The sequence below is a fragment of the Euprymna scolopes genome, chromosome 11 (genome assembly GCF_053919585.1).
Source record: "Euprymna scolopes isolate OS-2025 chromosome 11, ASM5391958v1, whole genome shotgun sequence".
Classification (NCBI taxonomy): Eukaryota; Metazoa; Mollusca; class Cephalopoda; order Sepiida; family Sepiolidae; genus Euprymna; species Euprymna scolopes.
This window is the reverse complement of record NC_136492.1, coordinates 32,355,407-32,375,067: the sequence shown is the minus strand read 5'-3', so window position 1 is coordinate 32,375,067 and position 19,661 is coordinate 32,355,407.

Genomic DNA, 19,661 nt, shown 5'->3' with positions numbered 1-19,661 from the left:
TGTTTTTAAAAGGACTTATTTTATAAACTGAGATGATCCCAAAATTCCCGGATTGAGAAAGAAAAACATGTTAATTTTTTAGTTCAGCCTCGTTCATATCGGATCTAAATTTCATCAATGCGCAGAATGGGTTATGCACTTGCTATGATCATATTCAGTCTTAGACAGTCGGTTCTGCATGACAATTTGGTAAAATTAGAAGATATGTTTAAATAGCCACGCTGTTTAACTAAAAAGAAATAATTAAAAGCTATCGATATTTCGGGCTATTTTCCAGTTTTTAGTTTTGTTTTGTTTACTTGTGTGGAATTATACGATATCACTTGCAGAATTTAATGTCTAAACTATGATTTGATAGTGAAAAAATATATCTGATTCGTTGAACATCATTTATTATATACCTAGCAGAAAATATAGAGTTGGTAGATATTACTACTATGCGTTTTTTTTCAGAATAATACTTTATTTTCACTAACACACACTCTCTCTTTTCGCCCTCTAATATAGTCGAAAATTTTGAAATGCTAGAGTCTCTGAATTTATTTCCTATACATATAGCTTACATTTCATTAAAATCGAATATAAGTTAATGGAGTTTTAAGGGGTTCCGTTCCGTCACGAGTTATTATATATTTGCAGTTAAAAAAATTATAACCTCAAGCATCAGCAGCCTAATAAACGTGTGCTTCCATATTCAATTAAATTTTACATGTAAATAAAATTCAATTTTTATGTATAGTAGGGAATACCTCCTATTTTTATTTATTCCGCCTGAATGGTTTAGAGGGGGTGTGAATTCATATTTATGATGTATGGGCTAGGCAAGCATTATCTGTAAGTTTCATCTCTTTATTTCAGCTACCGACTGTGTGATACTCAAAGTAAGCAACACTTTTCATACATGTACTTAAGATGGTGATATTCTTCGTAAAATTCCTTGCAGGCGTGCATTGAGAATGTTGATGAATATGTAAAATATAAACTCTAGAGCAGAATAGATCACTTGTTTTAACGGCATCATTCCCGTCGTCGTAGTTCTTAAACTTTTGAGTTATACAAATAGAAAGCTTTACATTTAGAATGACACTCGTATGATAAAGCGCGTTCGGCACAGCCATCGTTCATTGCAGGCAAATATGCATAGTTGTGACAATGTAGAAAAATAAACTCTGTAGCAGAAAAGTTGCTCGTTTTATGGCGCCCCTCCTCTCATCGTGGCTACTATGTGAAGTAAAACATAGGAGGCTTTCTGAACGACTCTTGGATATATATATATATATATATATATATATATATATATATATATATATATATATATAAAATAAAAATTACAATTAAATTTACCAAAATGATCCAAGATGGTAAAAAAATATTAAAGAAGCAATATTTATAAGGTTATCTTAGCCAGACGTAAAAGCTCGATAAAACCAAATAGGAGATAGAGCTTATAATACGAAGTATATATAATTAACTTTCTTGAAGTTATATATTTGGATTTTTCCGTCACGGGATTATTTATCTTCCACCAGACTATCCATTCATGCATAATCACCTTTCTCTTCACCATATTCCCTCTGCTTCACTTTTTTTTGTTTTCAAGTAAGATCTTTGACTTACTTGTTGTTTCATCAAATACTTTTGCATGCAAAATCCGATCCCGTATTTTGCTAATTCCTACCCTCTGATGAGAAGGAAAGTATTTTTTCGAAACTCCGCGGATTAAGGACTATCCACTTATCTAGTGTTTCCTTTTCAGGTTAAATATGTTTTTAACTCATTTCAAAGTGTTTTTTTAACATGTTTATTAACTGTTTGCTCGTATATATATATACATATATATATATATATATATATATACATATATATATATATATACGTATATATATATGTGTGTGTGCGTGTGTGTATTTTTACCTATCGGAATCTGACTATGACATAAGTATAATAAATCGGCTTGATGTGCAAATAAAAGCGCTGATACATTGCATCCTTTGATATGTTCTATTTAAAATTTAAGATAAAAACATATCTGTTGAAAGACACTGAATCCATTTTCTTCCAAGAATAACATTCTTGATAAGGCACAAAAATATTTATCGCCTGCAGCTATCACCGTTCTTGGCTTCAGCTGAATCGGCGCTGCTATCACTTTTAAAAACATTTCATGGTTTATACGCATCTTGAAAGGAAAAGCAAGAGCCTCGTATTTCAATGGCAAGTATTCCCATCGAATTATTAAGAGATATCGGGTATTATTTTTTGTTCGAAATTATATACACTTAACATATATCTACAAGTTTAAAACGCATTTCTTGCACTACATACAAGTGGGTAAACAAAAGTAAAAAGAACTACTAAAACTAAATTTTAGCCACCCTTTTCCAATGAAAGAAATTATATTTTAAAGTGAGCAATGAAAGCATTATAACTCAGAGTGCTACTGAAACAAAATATATTTAAATAAAATTGAAGAGATCTTCAGAGAACTACAAAAACAAAGTTTCTATTCACTAGAAAAGAGATAAGTTTTGTAAAGTTAGTCCTATATAGGTAAAACTCAGGAGGTTCTCAAAACGTTTATGCAAACACTTGAGTACTATTAAAATAAAGTTTTATCCCCTCTCCCTAAAAAGAGAAATTCTTCGAGTGAGCAATGAACAACTCAGTAGGCCCCTAGTAAGCACTAATTAAAATTAAGGAAACATAACGTGCACTACTTAACTTATTTTAAGCAATTTATTACTTATTTAAAAAACAAACTAACTGATGGTTTTATGTGATATATTATAATTGTACAACCTTTTACTTCGGTCACGGTTACGATTTCGTTGATTTTTGTTGTGCATATATGTAGATGTTAGTATAGATATCTTATTTCTTATTTAAAGATATTGCTACACCATCATTTACATGATTCTTTTGTACGACGTTGTTTTTCCACCATTGCAGGTAAGCTTTTGATTTTCTTTTCACGTATGATTTCTGTACAAGTAGTTTATTTCTTATTAGCAGTTGAGCCCGGCTATGCTCGGCCCGTATTTACTGTTCATAACTCTATGTGCATATATATATATATATATATATATATATATATATATATATATATATATATTAACAAGATTGGTTCATGTCCAGGTAAAATACATGTAAAATTTCAAGTGTTTAGATCCAAAAATTGGCGGAAGAGTTTGGTAGAGTTTTCAAAGGTCAAATCGTTTAAGTTTGACCCTTACCAGCCAAATTCGTGCCGAAACCCGATCAGAAAGATGTTCCCAAATTTTAATAGCCCTTATCCCAAATCTTGAGTCTGTAGACTGAAAATTTTCGGAATAGTTTGGTAGAGAAATGTACACACACAGACAATTTCACTTTTATATATACATATATATATATATATATATATATATATATATATATATATATATATACTAACAGTTAAGCTCGGCTTTGCTCGGGCCCTATGTACTGTTCATAACTTTATGTGCATATATATATATATATATATATATATATATATATATATATATATATATATATATATATATAGTAACACGTTTGACTCATGTCCAGGTAAACTGTATCTAAATTTTCAAGTGTTTAGATCCAAAAGTTGGCGGAGGATTTGGTAGAGTCTTTCAACTTTGACCACTTGGCAGTCACATTTTCGTCAAAAAACTTGTTAAAGCATGTCCTTCATGTCTGAATACCTTTATGAAAAACTTTTATTGTTTAGACACAAAATTGGCTGAATAGTTTGCTAAACATCGCAAAGGTCAATGTTTTTTTTTAACGTTGGCCCCTTTGCAGCCAAATTGGTCGGAAAAAAAACGATTAGAAAACTTGTCCCCTGTCTGAATAGACTTTATGTAAACTTTCAATGTTTTAAAACTTGGCTAAGTAATTTGGTAGAGACCGCAGAGCTAAATTTGTTTAAAAAATTGACTCCAATTTTTGCTATTTAACATTAATGGTTTTGGCCTCAAATTCAAATGTTTGATCAATGCCCAAGAAACTTACATCTATAATTTCAAATGGTTGGACCTCAAATTGCCGGGAAAGTTTGGTAGAGTTTACAAAGGTCAAATCGTTGAACTTTAACCCATTGTCAGCAAATTTCTGTAAGAAAGCAAATAAATGTGTGAATAACCTTCATGTAAAATTTCAAATGTTTCAACCAGAAATTGTCTGAGTAATTGAGTAGAAGCCCTAGAAGTATTTTTTAAATTTTGACCCCAATTTTGATCCCTTTAACATTTATCGCTTTCATTTCAAATAAACAAAAAACTTTTAACCTATGTGCAAGTTACCTACATCTAAAATATCAAGTTCTTAGATCCAAAATTGGCAGAGAAGTTTGGTAGAATCTGCAAAAGTCAACTCTTCAAACTTTGATCTTTTGGTAGCGAAATTTTCGCCCCAAAACTGATTAAAATGCTCGCTGCATGGTTACATACTCGTTATGTAAAATTTCAAATGTTCAGACGAAAAATTGGCTGTGTAGTTTGCTAGAAACCGCAAAGGTCAAATCTTTTGAACTTGACCCCTTTGTAACCAAATTTTTGGCTAAAAAACGATTGAAAAGCTAGCCATGTGCTTAAATTGACCTTATCTGCGCGATTAATTTTTTTTAACTTTTACCCCAATTTTGACCCCTTAACATTGATCATTTTGGGCACAAATAAAATTAAAATGTTTGATCCATGTCCAAGTAACCTACATTTAAAATTTCAATTGTTTATACCCAGAATTTGGCGGAGGAGTTTGGTAGAGTTTTCAAAAGTCAAATCGTTGAACTCTGACCCCTTAACACGCAAACTTCTGGTTGAAAATCGATTAAAAAAGATTTCCAAATCTCAATACCCCTTATGGCAAATTTCGAGTTTGTAGAGTGAAATTGAAAGAGTAGTTTGGTAGGGAAATATACACACAGAGACACACACACACACAGCCAATTCCACTTCTATCTATAGATAGATTTTTTTTTATTCTCTTTGGTTTTACATTATGATAGAAGTATAAATTTCTTATATTCTGTTGTTTATCTCGATATAAATGTCTATCTTGATGGGAGTGAAACTTACCAGTTCCGGAAATGGCTCTGTCGATCTTCAGTTTTGAGATTTTTGTTACCTTAGATTTTGCTCTAATCTCAAATTAATTTGGACTATTACCCAGGATTATACTAAGATTCAATTCTCGACACATCCTTATTTTTCTGTATTTTTCATTACTGTATTTTATTACAGTTGCAATCTTCTCTGCTGCCCGCACCCCATTCTGATGATTTCATTTAAAATTTTGTAATTTTTTCCAAACATTCATTAAACATTGTAAGCATTTTAATCAGTACTATTTAATTTTTTTTTGTTTTGTTTTTTTTACACAGTGATCACCACTTATCAAGGCCCGGAAGCCACTCAGGGATAAGGGTTATTGCAAGTACATTATGTTAGTGCGGAGATTTGATGAAGTGTTTACTTAAGGGGGCGGTTCATTAGGAATTTGTTAACATTGGACTTGAAGACCCTCAAGTTGTAGTCCGGTGGGAAACAGGCAGACGGAACAGAGTTCCACAGGCGTGCAGTTCTAAGAAAGAAGCTTTGTTCATGGAATCCGCGTTTTGATTTAGGCACAGATATAGAGTGGGGGAAATTTTTCACAGTGGATTCAGCTAGACGGGTGTTTTACGTGAAAGATTGGCGAGGGGGGGCCAGAAATTGGAGTTCTGATTAGCACCTGCCATGGAAATAACGATAAACCAAGGATAGGCTCGCAACGTCTCTTCTGTGGGAGAGAGGTTGCAGGGTAGAGAAAAGGGCATCCTCCACTAAGCCACGAAGTCTATTTTGTACTCTGTCAAGGCAGGATATGCTGTTTTTAGTAGCTCCTTCCCAGATATGGCAACAGTATTCCATCCTTGGACGTACTTGGCTTTTATATAGATAGAGAATCGCATCAGTAGTGAGATATCTTCTCGAGCGGTAGAAGGATACCACCATCTTTCCAGCGACCATGGCAACAGACTTGATGTACGTGTTCCATTTCAGATAAGTAATAAAGGTCAAACCCAAAAGTTTTGGAATTACTTTCTTTTCACTTTCGGGTTTTTATATATGTTTTTTTTTATATATGTATTTTTATATATGTATTTTATATATGTATTTTTATATATGTTTTATTTATATATTTATTTTTATATATGTTTTTTATATATGTTTCTTATATATGTTTTTATATATGTATTTTTATATATGTATTTTATATATGCATTTTTATATATGTTTTATTTATATATTTATTTTTATATAAGTTTTTATATATGTATTTTTATATATGTATTTTATATATGTTTTTATATATGTATTTTATATATGTATTTATATATGTTTTTACATATGTATTTTATATATGTTTTATATATGTATTTTATATATGTTTTTATATATGTATTTTATATATGTTTTTATATGTATTTTTATATATGTATTTTATATATGTTTTTTATATATGTTTTTATATATGTTTTTATATATGTTTTTACATATGTATTTTATATATGTATTTTTATATATGTATTTTAAATATGTTTTTATATATGTATTTTATATATGTTTTTTATATATGTTTTTATATATGTATTTTTATATATGTATCTGTATATGTTTTTATATATGTTTTTATATATGTATTTTTATATATGTATTTTTATATATTTTTATATATGTTTTTTATATATGTATTTTATATATGTATTTTTATATATGTTTTATATATGTATTTTTATATATGTTTTATATATGTATGTTTATATATGTATTTTATATACGTTTTTATATATGTATTTTTATATATGTATTTTTATATACGTTTTTAATATATGTATTTTTATATATGTATTTTTATATATGTTTTATATATGCATATTTACATAAGTATTTCATAAATGTTTTATATATGTTTTTTATATATGTTTTTTTATATATGTGTTTTATATATGTACTTTTATATATGTACTTTTATATATGTTTTTATATATGTTTTATATATGTTTTTATATATGTATTTTATATATGTATTGTTATATATTTTTTATATATTTTTATATATGTATTTTTATATATGTTTTTATATATGTATTTTATATATGTTTTTATATATGTATTTTTATATATGTATTTTATATATGTATTTTTACATATGTATTTCATATATGTTTTTATATATGTTTTTATTTATGTATTTTTATATATGTACTTTAATATATGTATTTTTATATATGTTTTATATATTTTTATATATGTTTTTATATATGTTTTTATATATGTATTTTTATATATTTTTATATATGTTTTATATATGTATTTTTATATATGTTTTTATATATGTATTTTTATATAGGTTTTTTATATATGTTTTTTCGTGAACCTTATTTGCTTTTTCTACCTCACTTCTTACTTTTGTTTCTTTCTCCTCTCTTTTCCCTTCCTGTCTTTTTTCTTTTATTGTTTATATTTTAATGATCCCTATTATTCTCTTAGCGAGTCCTTTTTCTCAATAACTGATCTATATACTACCTTTCCGATTTTACTTTTTTATTTTCTCCTTCCTATTCGCTGATGCTTAAGATTTTCTTCCAGTATATATTTGATAGTCCTATATGCTAAAGTGTCTACTTTAATTTTAAACATACTTTAATATACCGTAATAGATAGTTTCTTCATTTTCATTCTAAATGCTATTATTGTTTATGTATATGTTACATTTAGCTTGGAAATGCCATGGGTTGAAAAGGTTTTTCTTTCGTTCACTTTCCTTATTAATATGATGTTATAATACATGTATATCTAACCTTTTATTGCTAATTTAATATATATATATATATATATATATATATATATATATAAAGAGAGAGAGAGTAATTTATAAAACATATGTGGCGATTAAGCTACATTGCGAATTCTGTGGTTGTTTATCGTTTTTATATGCTCCGCGGTATATTCAATATAGCTTAATCGCCATATATGTTTTATACATTACTAACTAGCTCTACCTACGTATTGAGCACTTTTGAAGTAAATACTTAAAGTTTACGCATAAATCTATACTTTCGTATATTAATTTTATGTGAGTAAATTAAGTAGTTATTTATATATATATATATATATATATATATATATGGGGGGTGTATGTGTACATTTTGGCAACAAGTCATTATTCAAGCACGTCTGATTGAACCCACAATCTTCTTTTTTCCGTTTTTTTTAAATATCTTTTCTATTCGCCGAGCTTTTTTTTTAAATTTCGGCTGTTGTCTTTTATATTATGGCGCCCTAAAGTTATTTTTTGTCCATATTCTTCTCAAGCGCTTTCTATCAGTACCTCCAATCGTCGTCAGGAGCGATTACTCTTGCTGTCGTTTGTTTCCTTATTAATGCTAGGTGTATTTATAGTTAGTTGTTTTGTTATTCGTTATAAAAGTGGGCGCAATGATGTATGTTTTTAATTTTGATTATCTTATTTTATATTTATTTTATATTTAGTTTATTTATCGTTAATCATTGAAGACAGTATATCTTTCACCGTATTAAATGAGATCCGGTTAATAAGGGACTGTAGTGTTTAGTTAGCATGGCTTCTAGTAATTTTAGTTTTCGTTTGCAATTGTTAAGGTGACGAATTTTAGTATTGGTAGTTGAGAAATTTCTAATGTCGAACTACTGCAAGTTTTATCATGGAATATTAGGTGTTGTTTTATTGTGCTATTGTCAGCTAAATGACAGATTAGTCGTCGGGAGAGAGGTGTTGTGGTTTAGTCTATGTATGCGTTGTATGAGTTTTTTAAGTGGGTTCGGAGACATTCTTCGAAGGGGAAAATAAATGCATACACTACATTTGTTTGGTTAAATGTGGTGTTAGTATTATTATTGTTTTTAATAATTAAATTGGAGGTTTTAAATTTAGTATAATATATTATTAGCTTAATCTTTCTGTTCCTGTCGATGGGTCTGGTGTATCTTTTAATTAGGTTTGTAATTATTTTTTCGTCTATTTGTAGTTAATGTGTAATGTGTTTTGTTATAGTATGCTATGATGGTGTCGTTTTTGTTAGGGTTGGAGTTTATGTATTTTTTCGTGGATTGAGTTTAAATAGTTTTATATGCTTATCAACAATTTTATTAGAAAAATAATTGTTTAATAAGGTTTGTTTTATGTTTGTTAGTTCTTTGTAAAGTATTTGTCGGGTTGATACTATATTGTATGAGCGGTGAATCAATTTTTTTATAAGGGCAGTTTTTTTTTTAATTTTCTGGCCATTCGCCATGGTAATTAAAGAGTATTGCATTAGTGTTCGTAGTTTTTTTTTTATATATATTGAGATCATGATTTAGTGGGATTGCTAGAATCTATTAATATGTCGAATACCACCATACGTCGAACAACAACTTTTGGGCGACATAATATACAACATGCAAGCCGAAATAAAAAAAAAGATCGCTCAACGCATTGAAAAGTAAAAAAATCCTGAAAAGGAAGAACTCTGTCGTATTCAATCAGACTTGCTTGAATATATATATATATATATATATATATATATATATATATATATATATATATATATATATATATATATATACTCGGGTTTTTTTATATTCAAAAGTAATGGACTAATGAATTCAACGAGGTTGTTAGATAGTGCTCAATAAAAAGAGCTGATAATACTTGTTTATTGTTATATAAACATGCTCACATCCCGCTGCTACAAATAGCCACTTGTTTCAATCAAACAACAGATATCATCAGGCAGCGACTTGACTATTCAAAAGTTCAATGAATAACCTTTCATTGAACTTTTGAATAGTCAAGTCGCTGCCTGATGATATCTGTTGTTTGATTGAAACAAGTGGCTATTTGTAGCAGCGGGATGTGAGCATGTTTATATAACAATAAACAAGTATATATATATATATATATATATATATATATATATATGGAGGTGTAAATACGTGACTAGTAACAAATTATGTACTTAAATAACTCTGAGTTATTTGTTATGCTGATATTGGTATTAAAATCTTACTTTTCTATTGTATATTAAGTGAAACCAACTCTTGTGTATGCTTAGTCGTGAATATATGAACGACTTTAAAAAGGACAAATTGTTTATTTTCAAAGGGAAATTTGATTAACTTACTTTTTATTTTTATTGGATGATTAGTTTGATTTCACCCTTACGCATAGTCCTATTTGTGCACATTTTTACATGCTGCATAATTTTCTATAACATATTGAACTACATTTAGCATGAATCTATATGTGCGGAACGGTCTTTACTAAACTACTCTGCTAAATTCTGGTTTACAGATCTGCAACGTTATATTCAATCAATTTGACTTTTAACTCGTAAAATAGCTGCTAAACAGTCAATATTTAAAAAATTAGAACTTGTAATTGTATTAAATGTGTAACTTTTGCGCATTCGAAAATATACATTTATACATGTAACTACAAGAATTTTTATGATTTGATGGTCACATATGGATTCAGCTCAGATGGTAACGTTTAACGCTGAGGCCTTGCATGTTTTTATTTTCGATTCAAGCTAATGGTACCCAATTCTTTTTTATTTTAGGTTTTTAAAATTACTACTATATATTAGGTTCAATATAATAATCGACTTATAACTGTGTCTCTTATGATATATCCTAAATATTCCTTGATTAAAATATCATATTTAAGCGTATTTTACAACTGAGATGTAGCAATACACCTAAAGACAAAATATTTTTAGGAGTTCTCAAATTGTCAACCAGGACACATGGTTAGAGTATCTGGAAAAATTCACTTGTAAATTACATTCCACTGAAGATTGAAGGTTGAATCCTCAGAAGGAGGGGGGAATCGGAATTATAATATCAAACTTGGGACCTCTACTAAGGTATGGCTGCTGGGACGAAGGCACTCTAATCACGTGAATAAAATTAAGAAATCGGTTCGAAATTTACATCGACCAAAACGTTGTGAAAATAACGTTGCAGATGAGAACAGTATTCCTAATAATCTAAATGGTACGAATAATCAATTTTAATGTAAACAATTTGAAAAGAATAGTATCTTTTTCCGTCTATTACGATGTTAGGCTGTGTAAGGTGTTAACTTAAAGCAACATCGCCTCTTCTTATTTCACCCATTATTTCGATTATCGATTATCAATATTATTAAAGACATACTAACACAACCATATCGAAGGACACTAACAAACACATAAATTACCTTCCTGAGAAATGCCATAAAAATCGATCCAGCTGTTTTCCAGTCCATATGGAACTAATTCACGGACACACAGACACGTGCATACACAAATTACCTGATATATATATATATATTTTTTTCTTTTTTTTCTATTTTAAAAATAAACCGTTAAAAAGAAACTTTCAAAAAGACCAAAATACACTTCTAAAGTATATTTCTCCTTAGCCTATATTAGATAAAGAGAATAAATAAGGGATGGAGCAAGAAAACCTCATTCTAGACGTCTTTCAGCCAACCCTTTTTCAAGATATACTGGCAACGTATTTTTGAAAAGAAACAAAAAAATACCTCAGTAATTAATTATGGCACTACGTTCGATGTTCTTCAAAAGTATTAGTTAATTATGTACATATAAAAATTTATATATATATATATATATATATATATATATATATATACTTTTGTAGCTAGTAAAATATTTTATTTGCATTTTTTGTACTTTTTCTTCATAATGTTTACAAGTTCAGCAAACATTTTGACGCGGAGACCATACAGATGATAAACAATCTAATGTTGACGATCTAGATAAAAGACTAACAAAAAGGGAGATACTAAATGATCAATCGCCGGTATAAAACGCTGTTTTTTTATCTTCGCTTCGATGAAAGATTGGCGCTGTCATCGAATTAAAATAAAGGTAAATTTGGTTTGATTGAACAAAAGGATAGGAGTTTTTTTTCTGACAGTATTTTGACGTAGTAGGGTCAGTGTGGTCATGATTGCTAATGGCAAAAAATAGAAAATTACTCTTTCAGAATTTGTTGAATTCTAAGATGATTTTTCAACTAACGATATTTATCCATTCCTTTTGTGCGTGAAATGCGGGTAAATAACATTAGACCATAGAATATCTTTAGATTAGTTATTATGCCCACATATTAAATTATATCCGATGTTATAAGTTTTCAAATTATTTCACATGAACGAACACACACACACATACACACACACATATATAAAGATTTAATATATGTATATAAATTCATATACATGCATACTTACACTCACCCCCACTCCCACACACACACACACACACACACACACACACACACACACACACACATATATATATATACAAGCCAGAAAGAGTGTTTGAATCATCTAGCAGTTAAGATCCTAAAGTTACCTCGACCTGCCATGAAAATATCTCACCTTATAAGTTATTCCTAACCAAATGTTCAAATTACAATGCGAAATAAGATCCCACTCGCCACAGCTAAAGACACGAGTAATTTTATATCAGTGATGTTTTCTTAAGTGATAGCAGGGCAATTCATAAATGGACACAATAACTATGAACCACGTGGTTAAGTTAGAGAGGAAAATCCATCTTCTTGCATGATTAAGCAAATTAAAGTTTTAGAGATGGAGACTAATATAGATTGAACAGTTGAATATCTACGTATTTTATCTATCTATACGCCTATTAATTCGTTCTTCTTTTGCGTGTATTGATATGCATATTAAAGCCATCTTTTCTATTTATTTAAAAAGAAAATACAATTTTATTATATATGGATTGTGAAAATACATTCACTTGCAAAATATATGGCTAATTTGCATATTTTTTAAAACATTCATTGTAATTAATTCACTATTAGTGTTTTTTCTGTGTTCTTATGGAATAATCATAATTATATTCATGCAGATATTCTACATGATTTATACTTGCATAATATTTGCGCAAAATCTGTACAGCAAACAAAAAAGTGTTTCCATATATATTTATGTATACGTATATATTTTTGTTTAATCTATTAGTTTATTTATCTATCTATATATCTATAAAAGTGAACGTGTCTGTGTATATGTCTGTCTGTGTATCTGTCCGTGTGTATTTGTGTGTACATTTCCCTACGACATAACTCTGTCAATTTGAAGTCTACAGACCTGAAATTTGATATACGGGGTAGTGAGATTTGGGAAAATCGATTTGATTGGATTTCGGCCAGAAATTTGGCTGTTAAGGGATAAAAGTTCAACAATTTGACCTTTTAGAACTCTACCAAACTCCTCAGAATTTTTTTGGTCTAGACACTTGAAATTTTAGATATATGTTCCTTGGACATAGATCTAACTTAATAACTAGATTAGAGTCCTAAACAATAAATTTTAAGTGGTCATAATATGGATCAAAGTTTTAAAAAATTGCTCGTTTTTTTTTTTTTTTTTTTTTTTTTGCTCAGCATACATCTCACACCCAGGAAACGCCGGCACCCATGCTAGTCTTCTATACTCCTATAAATTCGTTTTCCTTGTGCATATATTGATATTCATATTAAAACCCCTCTTTTCTATGTATTTAAAAAGAAAATACATTTTTCTTATATATGGGTCATGGAATTGAATTCATCTGTAAAAGATCAAGCTAATTTGCATATTCTTTTAAACATTCATTTTAATTAATTCCGTATTAGCTTTTTAGATTTTCTCTGGGATGATTTTCTTTAGTTTCCTATTACGTGTAATTATATTCATGAAGATAATCTACATGATTTTTACTTGCATAATATTTGCGTAAAAATTTGACAGGACACACAATATTGTTTCCATATATATTTATGCATACGTATATATTTTTGTTTAATCTATCTATTTATATTTATTTATATATATATATATATATATATATATATATATATATATATATAAGTGAACGTGTCTGTGTATCTGTGTATCTGTGTGTCTATGTACATTTCCCTACGCAATTACTGTCAATTTTTAGTCTACAGACTCGAAATCGATTTGACCTTTGAGAACTCTACCAAACTCCTCCGATAATTTTGGGTCTACGCACTTGAAATTTTAGACATTGGTTCCTTGGACATGGATCTAACTTAATAACCTGATTTGAGCCCAAAACAATAAATGTTAAGGGGTCAAAAAAGGGGTCAAAGTTAAAAGAAATTGACATCTGCGGTCTCTTCAAAATTACTCAGACAATTACTGGTCTAAATATTTGAAACTTTACATAAAGGGTATTCAGAGATACGGCAAGCTTTTTCATCAGTTTGGATCGAAAATTTTTAGTTACCAATATGTAAATGTATGTCTGTCTGCCTTAAACTTCCAATAAAGGCGACGGGTTTTAAAGTTCGACCTTTTATACGACAAATATCGAAAAATTGGCTAAAAACATTAATACCTTCCCCTTCAACTAGGCACTTTTCTACAGGGGAGGGGGTCACTTTTTTCGCCGATGTTTTTGAAAGTTATCCTCTCCTTTAGATTGTGTAGCCTTACTTTTAAAAAATGTCGCTTCCGGTTTGGCGGTGGTCGTGACAGCATAAACGTTAGGCTTTAACCCGTTCTTGTCTCCTTTGCGATGCGGGTTCGAGCCTGCTTTCCAACTACCACTTTTTTTTTTTGCTCACCATACACAGCCAAACACCCAGGCAACGTCGGGCTGAAATGCTAGTATATCTATAAAAGTGAACGTATCTGTCTGTCTGTGTATATTTCCTTACGCAATAACTTTGTCAATTTTAAATCTACAGACTGGAACGTTGATATACAGAGTACTGAGATTTGGGAAAATCTTTGTCATCGGTTTTCGGCCAGATATTTGACGATTAAGTGGTCAAAGTCCAACGATTTGATCTTTGAGAACTCTACCAAACTCCTCCGATAGTTTGGGGTTTAAACACTTTTAAGGGGTCATAATAGGGGTCAAATTTTTAAAAAATTACCGCTTTTTTTTAAGCTTAAAATACACCTCCACCGGGCATCCATGCTAGTATATCTATAAAAGTGAACGTGTATGTCTGTCTGTCTGTCCGCCTCTGTACATTTTCCTACACAATAACTCTGTCAATTTTAAGTCTATAGACTTGAAATTTTATATAAAGGTATGGAGATTTGGGAAAATATTTGTGATCGGTTTTCGGCCAGAAGTTTTGCTATTAAGGGGTCAAAGTTCAACGATTTGACCTTTGAGAACTCTTCCAAACTCCTCCGCCAATTTTGGGTATAAAGAATTGAAATTTTAGATGTAGTTTCCGTGGACATGGATCTAATTTAATAACCTTGACCCCAAAACAATAAATTTTAGGGGTCCTAATAGGGGCCAAAGTTTTAAAAAATTGACCTCTGCGGTCTCTACCAAATTACTCAGACAATTTCTGGTCCAAACATTTGAAATTTACATAAAGGGTAGTCAGAGATAAGCAAGCTTTTTAATCGGTCGAAATTTTGAGCTACCAATATGTATGTACGTATTTTTGCATGCTGTCAAAAACCTTCGACAGAGACGACGGATTTTCACAAGATCAGCATCGTTTTTAAGCTCGACTCATCAGACGACAAATACCGAAAAGTTAATTTCTTCACCCTCAACTAAGCACTTTTCTACAGGGAGGGATCGCTTTTTTGCCGATATTTTCGAAAGTCATCCCATCTTTTCGATTGTCTAGCCTTAATTTAAACCTACTTCACTTCCGGTTTTGCGCTGGTCATAACAGCAAAGACATCAGTTTTTCCCCGTTCTTTTCCTCCTTTGGAGTACGGGTTCGAGCCTGCCTTCCTACTACCACTTTATTCTTTTTTGCTCAACACACACCTCCAAACACCCGAGCAACGCCAGACACCCATGTTAGTATATATAAATATATAAAAGTGAAAGTGTCTGTCTGTGTGTCTGTGTGGCTGTGTGTCTATCAGTGTGCATTTTCCTACTCAATAACTCTGTGAATTTTCAGTCTACAGACTTGAAATTTTATATTCAGTGTAATCCGTTTTTGGCCAGAAATTTGGCTGTTAAGGGTCAAAGTTCAACGATGTGACCTTTGAGAACTCCACGAAACTCCTCAGAAATTTTTTGGTCTAGACACTTGAAATTTTAGATATAGGTTCCTTGGACAGGGATCTAACTTAATAACTTTATTTGACCCAAAACAGTAAATTTTAAGGGGTCATGATATGGGTAAAATTTAAAAAAAAATTTTGACCGCATTTTTTTGGGCTCAACATACACCTCCAAAATCTTTGTTATTGGTTTTCGACCAGAAATTTGGCGATTAAGGGGTAAAAGTTCAACGATTTGACCTTTGAAAACTCCTTCGACAATTTGGGGTCTAAACACTTGAAATTTTAGATATAGATTCCTTGGACATGGATCTAACTTAATAACTTTATTTAAGCCCAAAACAATAAATTTTAAGGGGTCATAATAGGGTTCAAAGTTTTATAAAATTGCCGCTTTTTTTTTTTTAGCTCAACATACATCTCCAAATACCCGGGCAACGCCGGGCACCCATGCTAGTATAAAAATATAGTAATTATTTAAGAAAAGGGACCCTATATATCTAAGGACTTACTGAAGTAAAATAGAAAAATACTAGAAGAATAACGGAACCAGAATGGGTAAATGTATGTAATTTATCAACATCCTTCGCATCAATGTTGTTGCCTAACTATTCAGCGATAATATGACTTCCCTTCTAACCACTTCAAACAATGGAGAAAAGAACCTCGGCCAAGAACGTTATGTTCCACATCTGAAACATCCTTGAGTACTGCGTCGTCTGAACTCTGTTCTTTGATTGTAGCCATCAGCTGTGCTTTGTTTGGTTTGCGTAATATATCTTTTTAATTTTAAATTTAAATTCAAGCCATTACCACCGCGCAAACATTGCCGATCATGAAGTATGGGTAAATGATATGGTTTTATGTGTGTTGTTCTCGTATTTATTATTGTCAGAGATAATTTTTTATTGACTATTATATTGTACCCAATATATAGCAGTGATTAAAAATTTATCTAACAAAACTATGAATTTGATGCAATCAGCTAGAATAGAAATCAAAACATTGAGCGATCCAGCATTTTCCATTACCGCCTTAGGTAACGACAGAGGAATATTAAAACTTTTAAATTAACCTACTTTAATGTATGAATGTATATTTCCGCATGCGTGCGGGAGCACTTTTAATCGCTTACAGCTGCAAAGTTCTAATCTGTCAATTTTTGACCCCTTCGCAGTTATTTTTATCGTCTAAACTATTCACTGAATTTGTTCAAGAAGTCCGTAATCCGTATATACTAAGTTTGAAGTCTATAGATCTAAAATTGACAGAGTAGTTGTGTAGAGACCGTTCCACACACATAGAAACAAGTTCACTTATATATGATAGATTCTCCCGTAGATTTCTTTTGTTAAGTTCGTTCGTTAAGTTGTTTGGAAATCCATACAGATAATTTGTTTATAGTGGTGAAGGCTTTGTGTAGAATCAACCACATTTTTGCTATTACTGCTACTCTTTGTAAGTAAATATGATCGCCACAAGATAAAGCAGACAATTTAACGCAGACTAAGACTGAAGGTGCATCTCTTCCAGTGAATTAATGCGCCCCCAGATACCAACCTGGACATTTTTACGACTCGGCGCGGTACATACAGCCCCTAAACTTCCCAAATGGTCACAAATGATTACACATCTGATAAGGCTCAACGTTGTTTAACTTCGTTGATCTTGCGAAAACTGGTGTGTCAACGTAAATGTATATATGTATATAATATAATATATATATATATATATATATATATATATATGCGTGTGTGTGTGTGTGTGTGTGAGTTAATTTCTATTTTATAGTAATTCATTAGTGAACAGATAATTGAAATAAGTTACAATTTTTACAGAATCTAAAAATGCCTTTGAAATATCTCCTTCAATTTAATCGACTTTACTGTTTTTGTCCTGCTATAACAAGCCACTGCACATACAGCTTTTCACACTGATGAAGGTCTGAAAAAAGAACATATTATTAAAAGACATATTTCTTCCTATTTTTTCTATATTTAACAAATAAGAAATAAAGGAAAACTATATAAATATTTATATTCATACAGTATATGTTTACATAAGCATAAATATAAATATTTTTATCGTAAAAACGAATTACGTATTGCGACAGACATAAGTATTTAATTCTTACAGAATTTTAATTATGGGAAATGATAATTACTGCCGGTCGGAGGGTTCGAAACAAGTTGCAAAATCACTTTAAGTTTTTCTGCCTGCTATTCAACCCCTAGATCACCATAAACAACATGGGAATGAAAAGGGTAAACATTTTATTACATATCAACTTGACAGATTCAGCAGCAGCAACTGCAACGTCGCATTACCCATAAAATAACGGTTTCTTATAGATTCCCATATAGGGCTTATTTAGTTAGTTAGGCTCAAGCACGCAATAACTTTCTGTATCGTCTAGCGCGCTACCACTGGGCTACAGGACTTTGCCTGAATTGTGATGATTGTTAACGCTTTAAATATTTTTAAATTTAATTTTTGTTATGTTTTTTTATTAGAGATATTAATAGCGTGCAAACACTGCTTTTGTATTAAAATTTACTCACCTAAATGGGACGCAAATGCTTGCATTACGTAGTCGCTTTTGATGGGATGCATTTTTAATTTTTATATACTTTTATAGTCAATCAGCTTAGCAGTGATGTGCAATATGATTTCCGTTCTGCTAGATCTACAGCAGACGTGCTTACAGTAAAGTTTAATAGGATTAGCGAATTTCTCGACAGAGGCTTCTTTTCTAGGGTAATTGCCCTTGGCGTATCAAAGGTCTTTGATCAGGTATGGCATAAAGGTCTACTTGATAAGGTATGGCATAAAGGTATACTTGACAAGATCTCCAGCTATGGTATAGCTGGAAATGTCTTCTCAATTATTAAACCATTTCTTTCTGACAGGTGCATAAGAGTAGTGGTTGATGGCCAGAAATCAGAAGCTCTCAGTATTAAGGCTGGAATCCCTCAGGGGTCTATCCCGGGCCCAACTCTTTTCCTGATCTACATTAATGATCTTACAAATCACATCCTTACATACTTCGAAGACATTTATGTGATGACACTACCGTCTATGGTAGCAAATCAAAGACCGTGAATCACCAAGAGCTGTCTAATTCTCTCTCCTCTGATCTTGAGCACGTGGTACAATGGGAAAAGAGGTGGTTGACTACCTTTAATGCATCATAAACCAAGTTTCTGATGCCCATCTGGTATCAGTCGAAATTAACGTTTTTTTTTGTTTTTTTTTTTGTTTTTTTAAAGCTTCCGGGCTTGACTTTTACTCCCGATTTGAATTAGCACACGTATATCAAATCCATTGCAAATGTCGCTGGGAAAATGGTGGGTCCCTCTACCGCTTCCGTAGATATCTCATCGATGATGCAATTCTCTACCTATAGAAAAGCCAGGTACGACCAAAGATGGAGTACATTTGCCACATTAGCGCGAGAGCTGCTAGAAGATACTTATCCTGCCTTGACAGAGTTCAAAATAGACTTCGTATCTTAGTAGGGGATGCCCTTCTCTGTTATCTGCAACCTA